This window comes from Pan paniscus, chromosome 5, assembly GCF_029289425.2.
Source record: "Pan paniscus chromosome 5, NHGRI_mPanPan1-v2.0_pri, whole genome shotgun sequence".
Lineage (NCBI taxonomy): Eukaryota > Metazoa > Chordata > Mammalia > Primates > Hominidae > Pan > Pan paniscus.
The window spans coordinates 63888478-63904393 of NC_073254.2; the positions used below are offsets into that span (position 1 = coordinate 63888478).

A 15916-nucleotide genomic window follows, 5' to 3' on the forward strand; every position below is an offset into this window, starting at 1 on the left:
CTAGAGTGTCATGGTTCATGGAGAAAAAGAGGGATAAGGAACAGCTAGTGATAGAATGAACATTTAGAGAAGTTGGTGTAAGAAGGGGAGAATTATTGGATGACAGAGAATGGATCTCTCAGCAAGGGCATAGATGAAGGCGAGTGAAGCAAGCCAGTCAAGAGAGAAAGATTAAGATACAGAAAATAGAGAGAAGACAATGGCTCAGGGGAAGTGTAAGAAGGTGAGATCTTAAAAGTAGAAGAGTTGAAGGGGCAACCAAGCCTCCAGAAATAGGATTAAGGAGCCACACATTTATATCATCAATGTGAAAGTAAGAATTTGAGTAAAGTAAAATAAGGCTTAGAGCCCCATGTTTGTTTGTTTGTTTGTGTGAGTTGAAGTCTCACTCTTGCCCCCAGCTGGAGTACAATGGTGTGATCTCAGCTCACTGCAACCTCCACCTCCCGGGTTCAAGCGATTCTCCTGCCATAGCTTCCCAAGTAGCTGGGATTACAGGCACCTGCCACCATGCCTGGCTAATTTTTGTATTTTTAATGGAGACGGGGTTTCACCATGTTGGCCGGGCTGGTCTTGAACTCCTGACCTCAGGTAATCTGCCTGCCTCGGCCTCCCAAAGTGCTGGGATTATAGGCGGGAGCCACCGTGCCCAGCCTAGAGCCCCAATTTCTTAATGAAGAGGTGACACAAGTATAAGGATTGGCCTGATGCCAAAAGACAACTTTGGTTTGTTTGTATTGTCTATTCTTTATAGAACAAAATATTAGACTGGTACAATACATTTATGTTAACAATTTCAAACAGCATCTGGATAATCAGTCTCTTACCGCTAATCTAACCACAACTTACATCCTAAGTGTCTGAATATGCAACTTCTCTTCTCTGGGGAAACATGCTCATCAAATTCAATACAAATTCGTGCCTTCATCACTGGATCTTTGTGAATGCCCAGCACACCTGTGCAGTCATCTTCTGTATTAAAGCTTGACATGCTGTCAGTAAGTCTTGTGACAAAGGGGAATGTCAGGTTTTCCCTCCTCGAGGGTACTGTTAGAAAGAACAGCTTGTTCTTGTTTAATTAGCATTGATTTTCTTGAAACTGGCTATTACCCTTAAGTCTCAATTTTTTTTAATTCCTTGAGATGAAATAACACTTCATTTGTTAAGTCTTATAAAAGCAGCATTCTTTCTAATGTCTTTGGCTAATTGAAGATTTTGCTACTTGTTTATATCTCATTTATTTTGTGTTTAGGTCTGAGCATTTTTCTCATTATCAGAAATCTTTAATGTATGATATCAATTCATAATGGAGACAAAAGTGTAGTATTAATAAAATCTAGAGTTCCTCAAACCAGTGAGTCCATATATCACGTCATACTCATCCTCTATCTTTTTTTTTCTAATAATGATTATATCACATTACACCAACCACCACCATACATACCACCATGGAAATGAATGAATTAAACACATGATAAAATGTGCCACTTCTAATCTGAACATTCTTTTTCCATGGATGCACCAACCTCTCACTGCTCTGTTTGGAGCCCAGTGCTGTATATACCAACTGCTACATTCAAAAGACAGTCCAACTAAACCTCACTTCACAGTGGCACAGGGTTAGTCTTTGAGGAGTCATTGAGAAGCCTGAAAGATTATTTGATTTTGGATGCTTTATTAAGAAATCTAGTAATAAGCAATGTTCACATACCTTTCCTACCCCAAAATTATGTCTTTTGGAAGATGTGTATACTCATTTGAGATCTATTTTTCTGTGTTCCAGGCACTGCCCTAAAGGATTTGAAATATTCATGCGGCCGGGCGCGGTGGCTCACGCCTGTAATCCCAGCACTTTGGGAGGCCGAGGCGGGTGGATCACGAGGTCAGGAGATCGAGACCATCCTGGCTAACACGGTGAAACCCCGTCTCTACTAAAAATACAAAAAATTAGCCGGGCGTGGTAGCGGGCGCCTGTAGTCCCAGCTACTCGGGAGGCTGAGGCAGGAGAATGGCGTGAACCCGGGAGGCGGAGCTTGCAGTGAGCCGAGATCGCGCCACTGCACTCCAGCCTGGGCGACAGAGCGAGACTCCGTCTCAAAAAAAAAAAAAAAAAAAAAAAAAAAAAGAAATATTCATGCAATCTATCTTCACAACAGCCCTGTTATGTTTATTAGTCACATTTTCAAGAAAAACAAACTAAAAAGGTTTAGAAATTTATGTAAATATCCATAACTAATTAGTGGCAAAGGAAGACCCTCGGAGTCCAGATAACCAGCTAACTAAAGAAAGAGCCAAACATAAAACTCAAGTTCCTGGCCGGTAGTCTTGTGTCACCACAGTAGGCAACCACAGTGGGCAAAAATAAACATCCAATTCCCTAATAGACTTATAAATTTGAAATCTCTAAAGAGCATTTGTGGCATTGATTGATACTGACATTTTCAATACTGAGGCTGCACTATCTTTCTTCTCTGGAGACTGAATGCTCTGAAGTTTGAAAATGATCAACCACAGAGTGTCTGGGGAACCTGAGTGATTATGCCCAAAACTGTGCTGTTCCAAGATCTCTCGGTGATAAGCGTTCATGCCCACTCTGCTGACAAATATAAATTCTTCCCCTTTTCGGGGTTTTCACTTCCAGAATATTTTCAATCACCTCACCTGCGGAACACTTATTCCCCAGCAGCATTGGCTGTGGCTTATGGTACCTTCCCTCCAAGAGTCCTCCGTGTGTTTTTCTCATAGAATCAGAGTTGCAGTTCCTCTGCACCAATATCTGCTGTTGCTCTGCTGATCTCAGGTCACTGAATACATTGCTTACTGACCTTCTCAGGGCCTGGTCATTTCCCTACCAATAGTCTTCAGCTATTGATACCTGTTCCTATCTCTTGTTTCCTCTCTCTTTCTTTCTCTCTCCAGCCATAGAAAACTTCACAGCAGAGCTTGTGGACTCCTGAATAAATCAGCTTTTTATTCCGATGTGCCGCTCCCATGGGCAAGGGGAAGTGATGTACGAAGTACGATAGGTGCTAGGATGTTCTAACACAGTCATACCAGTCTCTACAGAAGCTATGCCTCATATGCCAGGTGCCATTTTCAATTATAGTGGCTTTTATGGTGATTTTTTTTCTCATTTACCTTATAATTTGTTTTTGCATTCTAACTACATTTGAGCCCCTTATCACTTAGGAACATTTCACATATGAAATAAATAATTACATAAATAAGTGTGACAGCCTTCATCAGTCAAACAAAAAAGGTGATTTAATTGCTCCTGTCAGATATCTGATTTCAGGCACCAGCTTTATCTGGAATTCCAAAAACATCTTCTGGAATTTACCACTCGATTCTCCTTCCGCAGATTTGACCCATTCTAGGGTTCTACCTTATGTCTCCACCCAGCAACTCCGGGGTCTTCCCCTCTAGCTGCAGCAGTTCTACATTGCTTCTCTCAATATCAGAAGAATCTCATCTTCATCATTTCAAATAAAATTTTTTAGACTTACATTGATTGGACTCTTTTAAATCAATTACTCATCCATAGCCAATTAGTGTAACTATGGAGAGGGCTATCCTGATTTGTTTAAACCAGTCAGAATCCATTCCTGAAACTATAAGTTTGAGGACCAGGGCCAGGGGCTAAGGAGTTTTTCCCCAAAAGAAACCTGGAATATTACTACCAAGAAACACAAGAAAAATGAATGGCAGACAACAAAGTGTCAACTGCAGAGTCCCAACTGTCCTTAGGCAAATTGTACCTGTCAAACCCCACTCCTAATAGAAAGCATTGCCTAACTCAGTACATCAACTAATGGAGTCTTGGCTTCAGCCCTGTAACCACTCTTTGTTGCAATTCTAATTTTAAAATGTAGGTGTGAAACTTGTCCTTCTTTTAGTTGTCCATGATAGCCACATGTATATATTTCAGTCTGAGGTCAGTTAAATTCCTATATCCTTGATACCGACACTATTCTAGGTTACCACTATTAACTGCTTATCTGAAAGTTTGTATTTAGCGGTGATGAGACACTTTTCTATTTTATAATCAATACTTTAAAATTTGTAAACACAAGTGCATCTGGCCTAGAAAGAAATGAGGTTTCGAAATTCATGTATACATATATTCCCTGGACCTATCAGTGCCTCAAAGATCAAACTAATACTACCAGGGACACAGGGCATTGTGCCAGAGCATTAAAATAGTGAATCATGGTCGGTCCTTCCACTCTCACTCTTGGCACCATAAAAATCCCTCATGCAAAAGAATGATTGGCATGAACAACACAGAGGGTTTTCTCTGAATATTTCATAAATTATCCATCAAATCTCCAGATCAAGTCTGATAAACTTATTTGATAGCAACTGAACATTATATCTGAGTATAATATTTCCTCACCTCAGCCTGCTCACATTTCATCTCTGTTCATCAGCTTCAATTCATAAATTCATAAATCTCACATAAGACTAAATTAGTTTAGATGTGCCCTAAATTACCAACAAGTGTCTCCCAATAACATACTCATCTGAATCCAATATCAAAGAAGTTGCATGTTTCCTACTCAATTTATCAAATAGTATATCACACAACATCCTTAGTTCTATTTACATAAAATCTCAGCCAACATTTTAAATCTTATATAATTACAAAGAAAACAAAATGGTATAGTGGAGAGAAGAAGTTTTAGCATCAGATAGACCCGAGTCTTCCGAATACAAAGTCTGTATTTTGCATGCTGGGGTGAGAAAGTTTTTCAACTTATCCCAGTTTCTATAACTACAAAATGGTGATAATTAAAACATACCTCTTTAAGTGGTTGTGAGTATTAAATGGGGTCACAAACAAAACAGACCTAACCACATGTTCAATGAATGTTGGTTCCCTTACAGTCCCCGCAGATGGGTACCTGCTGTCCTCTACATCAACAATGATTAGTCATGTTGATAGTGTGTACCCTTGATTTTATTTGATGAAAATGGCCTTCAGCTCTGGTGCTGCTCCCCAAAATATGTAACCTCAGTTTAATCATGAGGAAAACATCAGACAAATCTCAGTTGAGGAACATTCTAAAAGATATCTGTATAGTAGTCCTCAAAGGTGTCAAGCTCATCAAAAATAAGGAAAGTCCAAGAAAATCTCATAGCCAAAAGGAGCCTAAAGAGACAAGGGCATTATGTAAAAAAAACAAAGGAAATGTGAATAGAATACAGATTTTAGTTAATAATTATGTATCAATATTGGCCCATTAATTGTAAAAAATGTACCATACTAATGTAAGGTGTTAACAATAGGGGAAATAGGAGAACTCTCTGTACCATCATTTCAATTTTCCTATAAATCTAAGACATAAAATAAAAATTGTACTTAAAATGTCCTTTGCAGCAACATGGATGCAGCCATTATCCTCAGTGAATTAATTCAGGAACAGACCAAATATCTAATGCTCTCACTTGTATGTGGGAGCTAAGCATTGAGCACACATGGACGTAAAGAGGGAACAACAGACACTGGGGCCTTTGATGAGGGAGGGTTGGACGAGGGTGAGGATCAAAAAACTACTTAACTGGTATTTTGATGGCTACCTGGGTGACAAAATCATTTGTACACCAAACCCCAGTGACATGCAATTTACCCATGTGACAAACCTTTACATGTACCACCTGAACCTAAAATAAAAGTTGAAAAAAAATTATAAATAAATAAGAAAACTGCAAGTTTAAAACAAGGGATTAAGCAATTCCTCTGGAGTCACCTCCGTTCTCAACCATACTGCTTCTTCTTTCTTCCTTTTTCTTTCTCCAAACTTAAGTGCTCAGAGTATTGCACTTTAGAAGATACAGGATTAAAATATGAGTTTCTTGTGGCCCATGGACAAGAATCCATGGAGGAAGGGCATGCTAAATTCACACAAAAGAAGAGGCAGGGTGTCCATTAGGGAGGATCAGTATTCAGTAAAGCTCTAAATAGCTACTATAACAAGTGCCAGGTACTGAAATAGGTACTTGACATACGTTATCTTGTTATGTTTGTTCTTCCAGCACATATATTGATATAGATATTGTTATCATAATTTGCAGATGAGGTTTAGTTTATCATGATCCCACAGCTAGCAGGAATCAGAGTTAAGCTCTGTACTCCAAATTCTAGAGTCTTAAACACTGTTTATACTGCCCCCCGAAATCACAGTGAAATGATAAATTTGTCCTCAGTGGACTTCCACTTCCGTTTTTATATATGTCTCTGTCTTTAGGTGTCTAGCAAGAACTGATGCCTCCTAAGCCACAAAGCCATGCCTCCTATTTTCTTCAGAAAAATGTGAGTGGGAGAGTATGAAAAGGAGAAAGGGAAAGGGGAACGTAAAATAACTAAAATTCGCTGAGCAGCTACTGTACACCAAGACACTTACTAGATACTTTACCTACTTTAATTAATTAAGCCTTCACGATCTCTTTCTTTATGAGAAATTAATGTCTATTTTTAGTCACATGGTTAGTGCTTTTACCATAGCTGTCATGAAGGGAAATTTTTTTTTTTATAGATTCAGGAGGTACATGGGCACTTTTGTTACATGAATATATTGAGTAGCAGTGAGGTCTGATTTATTGATGCAACCATCACCCAATAGTGTACATTGTATCTATTAAGTAATTTCCCATTCCTCACCCACTTCCCACCTGCCCACATTCCAAGTCTCCAGTATCTATTATTCCACTCTGCATGTTTGTGTGTACACACTATTTAGCTCCCATTTATAAAGTGAGAACATGTGGTATTTGTATGTTTCTGAGTTATTTCACTTAAGATAATGGCTTCCAGTTCCATCTGTGTTGCTGCGAAGATGTGATTTCATTCTTTTTTATGGTTGAGTAGCATTCTATCATATATATAAAATATTTATATATTTATATTATATATATATTCAGCACTAAATACTGAAATATGTAGTATTCCATGATATACATAGTGTATCACTATACATATAGTGTGTGTATACACACTCATCCCCGACATTTTCTCTATCTAGTCATCTGTTAATGGACATTTAGGTTAATTTCTATCTTTGATATTGTAAATAGGGCTGTGATAATCATATCAGTGTATCAGTGTAGATATCTTTTTAATATAATGATTTCTTTCCTTTGGGTAGATACCCAGTAGTGGGATTGCTGGATTGAATGGTAGTTCTGGTTTTAGTTTTTTGAGAAACCTCTATACTGTTTTTGATAGAAGTTGTACTAATTTACTTTCACACCAACAGTGAACAAGAAATAATAGTATTTCTTGACTTTCTAATAATAGCCATTCTAACTGGTTTAAGATAATATCACATTGTGGTTTTAATTTGCATTTCTCTGGTGATCAGTGATGTTGGCTATTTTTTCACATGCTTATTGACCATTTTTATGTATTCTTTAGAAAATTTCTATTCATGTGTTTTGTCCACTTTTTAATGGGGTTATTTGTTTTTTTCTTGTTGACTTATTTGAGTTCCCTGTAGATTCTGGATATTAGTCCTTTGTCAGATTCATAGTTTGCAAATATTTTCTCTCATCATATTGGTTTTTTGTTCACTCTGTTGATTATTTCTTTTGCTCTGCAGAAGCTTTATGGTTTAAGTCCTACTTGTCTATGTTTGTTTTTGTTGCATTTGCTTTTGAGGTCTTAGTCATGAATTCTTTGCCTAGGCCAGAAGAGTTTTTCTGAGGTTTTCTTCTAGGAATTCTATAGTTTCAGTTTCCACATTTAAGTCTATAATCCATCCTAATGGGATTAAATGGAGTTGATTTTTTTAATATGGTGAGAAACATGGGTCCCACTTTTATTCTTCTGCATATAGCTGTCCAATTTTCCCAGCACCATTTATTGAAGAGGCTGTCCCTTCCCTAGTGTAAGTTTGTGTCAATTTTGCTGAAGATTAGTTGGCCATAGGTGTAAGTCCTTATTTCTGGGTTCTCTATTCTGTTCCATTGATTTGTGTGTTTATCCTTGTACCAGTACCATGCTGTTTTGGTTACTATAGCCTTGTAGTATAATTTGAATTCAGATACTGTGGTGCCTCCAGCTTTGTTCTTTTTACTTAGAATTGCTTTGGTTATTTGGGCTCTTTTTTGATTCTATAAGAATTGTAGCTTTTTCTTTCTAATTCTGTGAAAAATGATACTGGTGTTTTGATAGGAATTGCATTGAATCTGTAGATTATTTTGGGCAGTATGGTCATTTTAATGATATTGCCTCTTCTAATTCATGAGCATGGGATATTTTCCCATTTGTTTGTGTCATCTATGATTTTTTAATCTACGTTTTATAGTTTTTCTTGTAGAGATATTTCACTTCATTAGTCATTTAGTTATGTATCACCTATATCTCATCCATACACCAAGGAAACCCTATGTTATAGGTGCCAATAATGATGTCTAAAATAAATTAGATAAAACAAAAGTGTTTCAAATTAAGTGGAGAAAACCTGACTACAGTTTTACATGTTACTTTTCCCAGGAATATTTGCACTTTAAAAGAGCATAACTAGAACATATAGGTACTATGAACAAGTCTAGAGATCTAATGTACAACATAAGGATTATGGTTAATAAAATTGCATTGGGGATTTTTGTTAAATATGTAGATTTTAACTGTCCTTGTCATAAAAAAGTAACCATATGAGATGATGTATATGTTAATCTGCTTCACTATGGTAATCATTTTACTATCTACATTTATCCCATAATATCATGTTGTAAGCCTCAAATATACATGACAAAATTTATTTTTAAAATAATAAAAATGCTTTAAAAGATAAAACATTAAACAGCATCACTGGAGAGCTATTACTGAAATCCCAAAAAATGGTTCTTACTGGTGGTGTTAGAATCACTAATGATAAGCTAATGAAGTTTCACAGAGTTCAAAGACCTTAAAATCTCATTTCATAAATACACTCCTCCTATTAGCCTAAACATGAACTTGGATCTGTTTGCAAAAAATTTTCAATAACCTTAAAAGGGTTTGCACAGTCTCCCACTTCGCTATTCTGTGCCTCAGGATGTGACAATGCCTATAAATCCCACAATTTGTCCTCAGAGGGTGTCTTGATCAACATCTCTCTGCTGCCACTGGCACACTCCTGGCTCAGTCATGACCCCATTCCCCTATTCCAGCTTGTTGACTAAATCCTCATCTGATGTCTCTCCACAAAAATTCAGAAGCATTTTCTCAGATAAATATTTATTCAATCATTTTAAATTAATTTCCAAGAAAAATGTGGGATTTAATTTAAAATGTAAGAGTACATTTCTCTTGCATTTCCCCTGTAATCAAAGAGTCAGATCATCCACTTGCATAGCACACTTGGAGACAGGCTGAATGTTGAGTAACATTATCCTGTCACAAATAGAGTAACGTGTTCAATTATCAGTGATGCCTCGCCCTCAATAGAGTGTAAGCTGAAGAGTAACCAGGAGAGATCCTCGGTTCCAGGGCTGGTAGTTTTGTGACCTAAACTCAAAAGCTAATTCTGCTTGGCACAGTGTAGAGTTTCCTGCTCCCTCCCTGCTGCTCTAGAAAGGCAGGGCTGTGTTAAATCATGGTGCTTAAGGTAATCAATTCACAAGCATGGATGAGCACCTCAATTCTGAGGAGCTCTCACTGTGCTGGAAGAGCTAGGGTTTGGCACTTAACCTCCTTCTGACTCAGCTTCCAAATTCCATGCAGGGATTTGTGAGGCCTTTACACTTGCTTTGCCAGTACACTTGTGTGTATGTGTCAAGAGTTGAAAGATGGTATGAACAGGAAGAATTAACACAGAAGCATGAGAACGGAGTAGGGCGAAAAGTGACTTCTGACTTTCCTGAGCTGGGTTGTTACCATGTTCACCCAGCAGAAGGCACTGGCTTTAAGAAGAAAAATAGAGAAGAAGGCTCTTCAGCACTTAAAATATATCACACCAAAAATCACCAAACGTGCTCCCAATGGCATCTGTAACTTAGGTAGTAAACCTCTCACCTTGCCTACATTGTTAACCCAAAGACACCAAAGAGGCTGCACATCAAAGTGAAAATGCAAAGCTGGGAATGATTCAATTTACTTTATAAAATAAAAAATCCTGCTGCCCTTTCATGAAATTATGCTGTGTGCTTATAAATATGAATGTAAATGTATAACATAAAACATGAATGTTTGTATGGAATATTGTAATGAACATTTGTCATTTTTGGATGTCTAGCAAATAACCATTTGTCCTGTTTGAGAAGAAACCTAAATCCTAAAGTAAAGGTGAGATTCAGGCTCCATTTCTTACTACCTAAAAAACAAGAAAGACTGTTCTTCAGCCCTCTGGCAGCTAGCAGTGGGTATCAGGCATAGAATCAACCAATAGATGCCCCAACTGAGATTTTGAACATTGGAACCTTCAAACCTTGAGAGAATGATACAAGTTTAGAGAAAATTAAGACTTTAATAAAATACCAACAGAATCAGCCACAATATATAAAAAAATTTTACACCATGACCAAGTAGTTTAAATTTGAAAATAAGTGTAATACATCATATCAGTAGAATAAAGGACAAAATCCACATGATCATCTAACTAGATTCAGGAAAAAAAAGCATTTTACAAAATCTAAAATTCCTTCATGACAAAACACTCAATAAACTAGGAATAGTATACAACTTTCTCAATCTGATAAATAACACCTATAAAAACTAAGCTAACATCATACTTATGGAGAAAGACTGAATGCTTTTCCCTAAGACTAGGAAGAAGACAAAAGTGTTTATTCTTGCCACTTTTATTCAACATTGTATTGGCGGTCCTAGCCAGGATAATTTGCAAGATAATGAAAGGTAACCAGACTGAAAAGGAATGACTAAAATTATCTCCATTTTCAAGTATCATTATCTTGCATATAGAGAATCTAGAAAAAAATCACTAAAAAATTAATTTGAACAAATACATTCATTCAGCATGTTTATGGACTACAAGAAAATAAATTTTATTTCGATACACTAGCAATGAACAATCTGAAAATGAAATTAAGAAAATAATTGACTTACAATAACATCAGAAAGAATTAAACACTGAGGAATAAATTTAATGTAAGGGCAAAATATATACCTTAAAAACTACAGAAATATTGTTGAAATAAATAAAGAAAAAATTAGTGTTTACTCAGAGCAGCTATGATAAAGTTGAGACTCAAGCAATAGCAGAGGGTCTAAGGATAAGATGATGGTGGCAATAGGGACTGATGTCCTGGAAACCACATCCAGTGACAATGGAGCCAGCAGCAGCATCAGCAAACTTTTCACAGGGTGAAATTTTGGCTGTGACATCATTCCAAATTTTGGTCCACCTCCATGTCTACCTCTTCAGCCATCCCTTAAGTTCAGAAAACTATGTATTGTCCTGTCAATAAATTCCATTTGGTCAGAGTTGTTTGCTTTGTTTTTTGTAACCCAGACCCAGACTTCTATAGGTATCACTGCTCAGTTTTCTCCTTCTTCTAACGACTTGGCTTATTTCCATTTTGTTAGAAAAGGAAAAGTTCTTATAATTTCCAAAAAATATTTTTATCAATTTATACGTACCCATTGGTTTCCAAATGTTTAACTCATTTCCACAATAACCTTATAATTTAGTATAACTTTGTAAAGTACATATTATGAACCCTATTTTAATATGTGAGAAAACTCAAGTTAAAAGAAGTTACATGATTCCTTAAAAGGAGGTAGACTCCAGATGGAAATCCAGATCTACTGAGTATAGATCCCAGGCAATATCTACTGTAGTAAGCTGTTTCCTTGATTTTCTGGCCTCAAAGCACAGAAAGCATATTAGATTGCCTCTTCCTAAGGAGAATGACATCTCCCAAAGTTTTATTTTCTTTTGTTTTTGTTTTTCAGTTGTTTGTTTGTTTTTATAGTAAGAACACTTAATATATGGTTTGCAAATATTTTCCTTTTGAACCTGAGATCTACCCTCCTAACATTTTGAAGTACATAATACAGCATTGTTAGCTATAGGGACTATGTCATATGGCATATCTTTATAATCTGCTTATCTGACGTAAGAGAAACTTTATACTAATGGAACAACTCCCCATTTCCTCCACCCCTCTGGTCTGGGAAACCACTATTATATTCTCTACCTCTATGAGTTTAACTATTATAGACATCACACATAAGCGGAATCATGCAATATTTGTCCGTCTGTGAGTGGCCTATTTCCCTTAACATAGTGTGCTCCAGGTTTATTATGTTGTGCAAATGGCAGGATATTCTTCTTTTTTAATAGTGAATAATATCTTATTGTATGTATATACCACATTCTTAAAATCCATTCATCTGTCTATGGGCACTTGTGTTGCTTTTTTATCTTGGCTATTTTGAAGAACACTGCAAGGAACATGGGAGTGCAGATATATCATGGTGAACCTGATTTCAGTTTTTTTGGATATATATCCAGAAGTAGGATTCTTGATTTATTTATATGATAGTTCTATTTTTAACTGTTTTGAGGAAACTCCACACTGTTTTTTGTAGCTGATGCACCATTTTACATTCTCACCAATAATGTGCAAGGGTTCCAATTTCTTCACATCCTCACTAACACTTATCTTTTGTTTTATATATATATATAAAAGGTATTCTAACAGGCATGGATAATATCTCATTATAATTTTATATTAATTGCTCTAATGATCAATAATGTTGAGCATCTCATATACCTGTTGGCTGTTTGTATGTCAATAGAAGAAATTTCTGTTCCTGTCCTTGCCTATTTTTTTATTCTTTTGTGTTTTTATAATCCTTGCCTATGATTTAGATAGATAGATTATAATATAATATATATATGGCATTTAGTGACAGGAATTCCTTACATTTCCTTACATATTTTGGAAATTAACTCCTTATCTGATATATGGTTCACAGATATTTTCCTTTTGATTTCCTTGTAGCTATCACAGCTTTTCTGAAAAATCCAGGAGTGCCGTCATGTACTTCTGATGCTGACCTCTCCTGGCCATTTGTGGTATAGCAGCTCCTTCAACGTAGCACACAATATTGAGGCAGCTGTCATCTGTTCACTGTTACAGATGAGCTGAAATGACCAGAGGCGCCTGAGAGGCTAACACTGCTAGGATGCAAGGCCAATAATTCTAAATTCCCTTTACACAACTCTTGCCGTTATCCAAATCCAAGTTTGTAATAGGTGGGGACTCCTAAGAGCTCTCTCACCACTCAGCCTGAGGCAACAGATTCCTCTGTTGTGGATACCTTTAGACTCAGGGAGTTTTCCCAAACTCGGTTTCCATCATTGATTCGAATTCTCTCATTCTCATCTGTGTTTCCTGGTTTCACACCTTTCTTTGCCTAATTTAACAATGTGCCTCGCTTTGATAATTATGTCTCCACACTAGATAATAAGGATATTAAATTTGGTAGCAATATCAATTCAGAGAGAAGAAAAGTTGAACCCTTTCACATCTGAAATTCCATCTTTCACTTTAGGGAACTTTTAAAGTAAGGAGCTCTGTCCTAATATCTGAAATGATAATCCAGCTGCAGTTGAAAACAAAGCCTTCATTTTGGTCGGGTACCGTGGACAATAATGACACTACTAAGAAATTTCATGGGTCATAAATTTTTTTAAGCCACTGACAACCAGCCCAGTCCAATTACTTGATAGGTGCATTTGTCAGTCATTCAAGCTCTATTTTCTCTTCATACTAAGAGTTAACTGCTGGATAGGATATAATCAGAAAGCACAGCTTTAACATGAAGATTATCCAACGTATTTGTACCATTTATATTATGGTTGTAGCCTGATAAACCATTTTAGATGGATTACTTGGGTGACACAGATTCTTTTTTTTTTTTTTTTTTTTGACAGAGTCTCGCTCTGTCGCCCAGGCTGGAGTGCAGTGGTGCTATCTCAGCTCACTGCAACCTCGGCCTCCCGGGTTCACACCATTCTCCTGCCTCAGCCTCCCGAGTAGCTGGGACTACAGGCACCTGCTACCACGCCCAGCTAATTTTTTGTATTTTTAGCAGAGACGGAGTTTCACCATGTTAGCCAGGATGGTCTCGATCTTCTGATCTCGTGATCCTCCCACCTTGGCCTCCCAAAGTGCTGAGATTACAGGCGTGAGCCACCGCGCCCGGTCGACACAGGTTCTTAATAATAGGCTTGGAATTTTTCCAAGGGAAATTTTCTTAAAAAGCATACATATGATTTTGAGCATTTCTGAGTATAAATGTGGTCAATCCTATTGAAATTAAATTATAATATAGGCCATTAAATAATGTAATTTGATACATTGACCTCAGACATGAGAAAGAGAAATGAGGGAGACATTAGCACAATGATGGGAGTATGAGAGCTATTTACCCAAGAGGTTATGAAGCTTTGCATTGTTACCAGTCGCAGAGTCACAGTTAGAAGCTGTCCTCCATCACAGTTTTCATTTGTATTGACTCTTTTCATCTTGCCTATAGTATTTCTGCTTTCAATTTAAGTCTTGTTTATTTCAGGCCTTGCGTCTGTGGCATCCTGATAATGACACGGTCATATAATCTTAACAATCAATGTGTCTATGTTTTCTTGGAGTGTAATTTCTTTGCCTTTGCAAGGAGTTGATGAATATTAGTACCCATTTTACAAAAACATGAGAAGAAAATAAGTACAATTATAATCAAACAGGGAGTACTTAATAATCTAATCTTGGCCTTGACACTGTGAAGGATATAATAGAAGTAGAATCCTTTGGGGTACAAGGAACAGAATATGCAGCTTAAAAGTGGTTTAATTGATAAGAACAGTTATTTTCTTTTATAACAAAAGTTCTGGAGGCGAAGTAGTTTCAGGGTGTAGGTAGTAGTTCAACAACAGAACAAGAGCCCATGTTCCTTACACCTTTCCACTCTGCCACACATAGATAACTGGCACTCATTTTTGGCTTTTCTCTTGGGGTGGCAAGATTACCATCATGGTCCCTGGCAACCACAGCAAGACAGAAAACAGAAAATTTTATTTTCATGCATTTAAAAAAAACAGGAAGCAAAATTTATCCCAGAAATCACACAGCGGGTTTCCACTCAGGACTCCTCGGCCAAAATTGAGTCCACTGCCCAGGTTCTAGCTGCAAGTGATACAGGAGAAAGAATATTAGACATATTTAGCCCCTACTGCGGGACCAATATTCTGCTGGCAAAGAAGTACAAAGGAGCATGTAGGGTGCAGACAGCTGGTAGATGATTAGTAGGCAAAATCTGCCGCACAGTAAAAGGTATATTTTACTCTCAAGAGGCATACAATTTACTATTACTAATAACACCATGTTGTATGATAATTGACAATTCATAAAGCACTTTCAAATAAATTATCTGACTTAATCTTTACATTATCTTGCAAAGTAAATTACCCTTTTCATATTTTTTAACAAGAAAAGTTAATATTGGTAACGAAAAAGACTAGCAATGTAGCACAAATGAAGCTTTCTTCAACTTTGTAAGTCTAGTAGTATACAAATTTAGAAATCACAGACATCAATTAGAACTAGAGTGGACATTTAAGACTGGAGACTGAGTCAAGAAAACCACGTGCTACACAGCAGAATCACCACCAAAAATTAGCTTATTATCGAGGAGGACATTAGCAAACAAGAAAAAATTAGCACCAAATGAGCACCTAAATTCAAAGACAGGGGCTATAAATGCAAGATCAGCCAAGAAGTTTAGTCCCACAGAATTTATTGGGCACCTACTTTGTGCAAGAGTTAGCCTGTGGAGAAAGTCAGGCTAAATTAGACTTAGTCTTTGCCCTCAAAGAGCACAGTCTAATACAACACCAATTAATAAATGCTCTAATAGGAATATGAATCCCAGTATTCCATGGGCACATGGACAAAGATGGAAAAATAC

The 15916-nt window shown here is 36.9% G+C and overlaps 1 pseudogene; it reads right to left on the reverse strand.

The window, feature by feature from the left end:
- LOC100996094 (elongation factor 1-alpha 1-like) overlaps positions 1-14480 on the reverse strand; it is a 54205-nt pseudogene extending 39725 nt beyond the window's left edge.
- Between the last annotated feature and the right edge of the window lie 1436 nt (positions 14481-15916).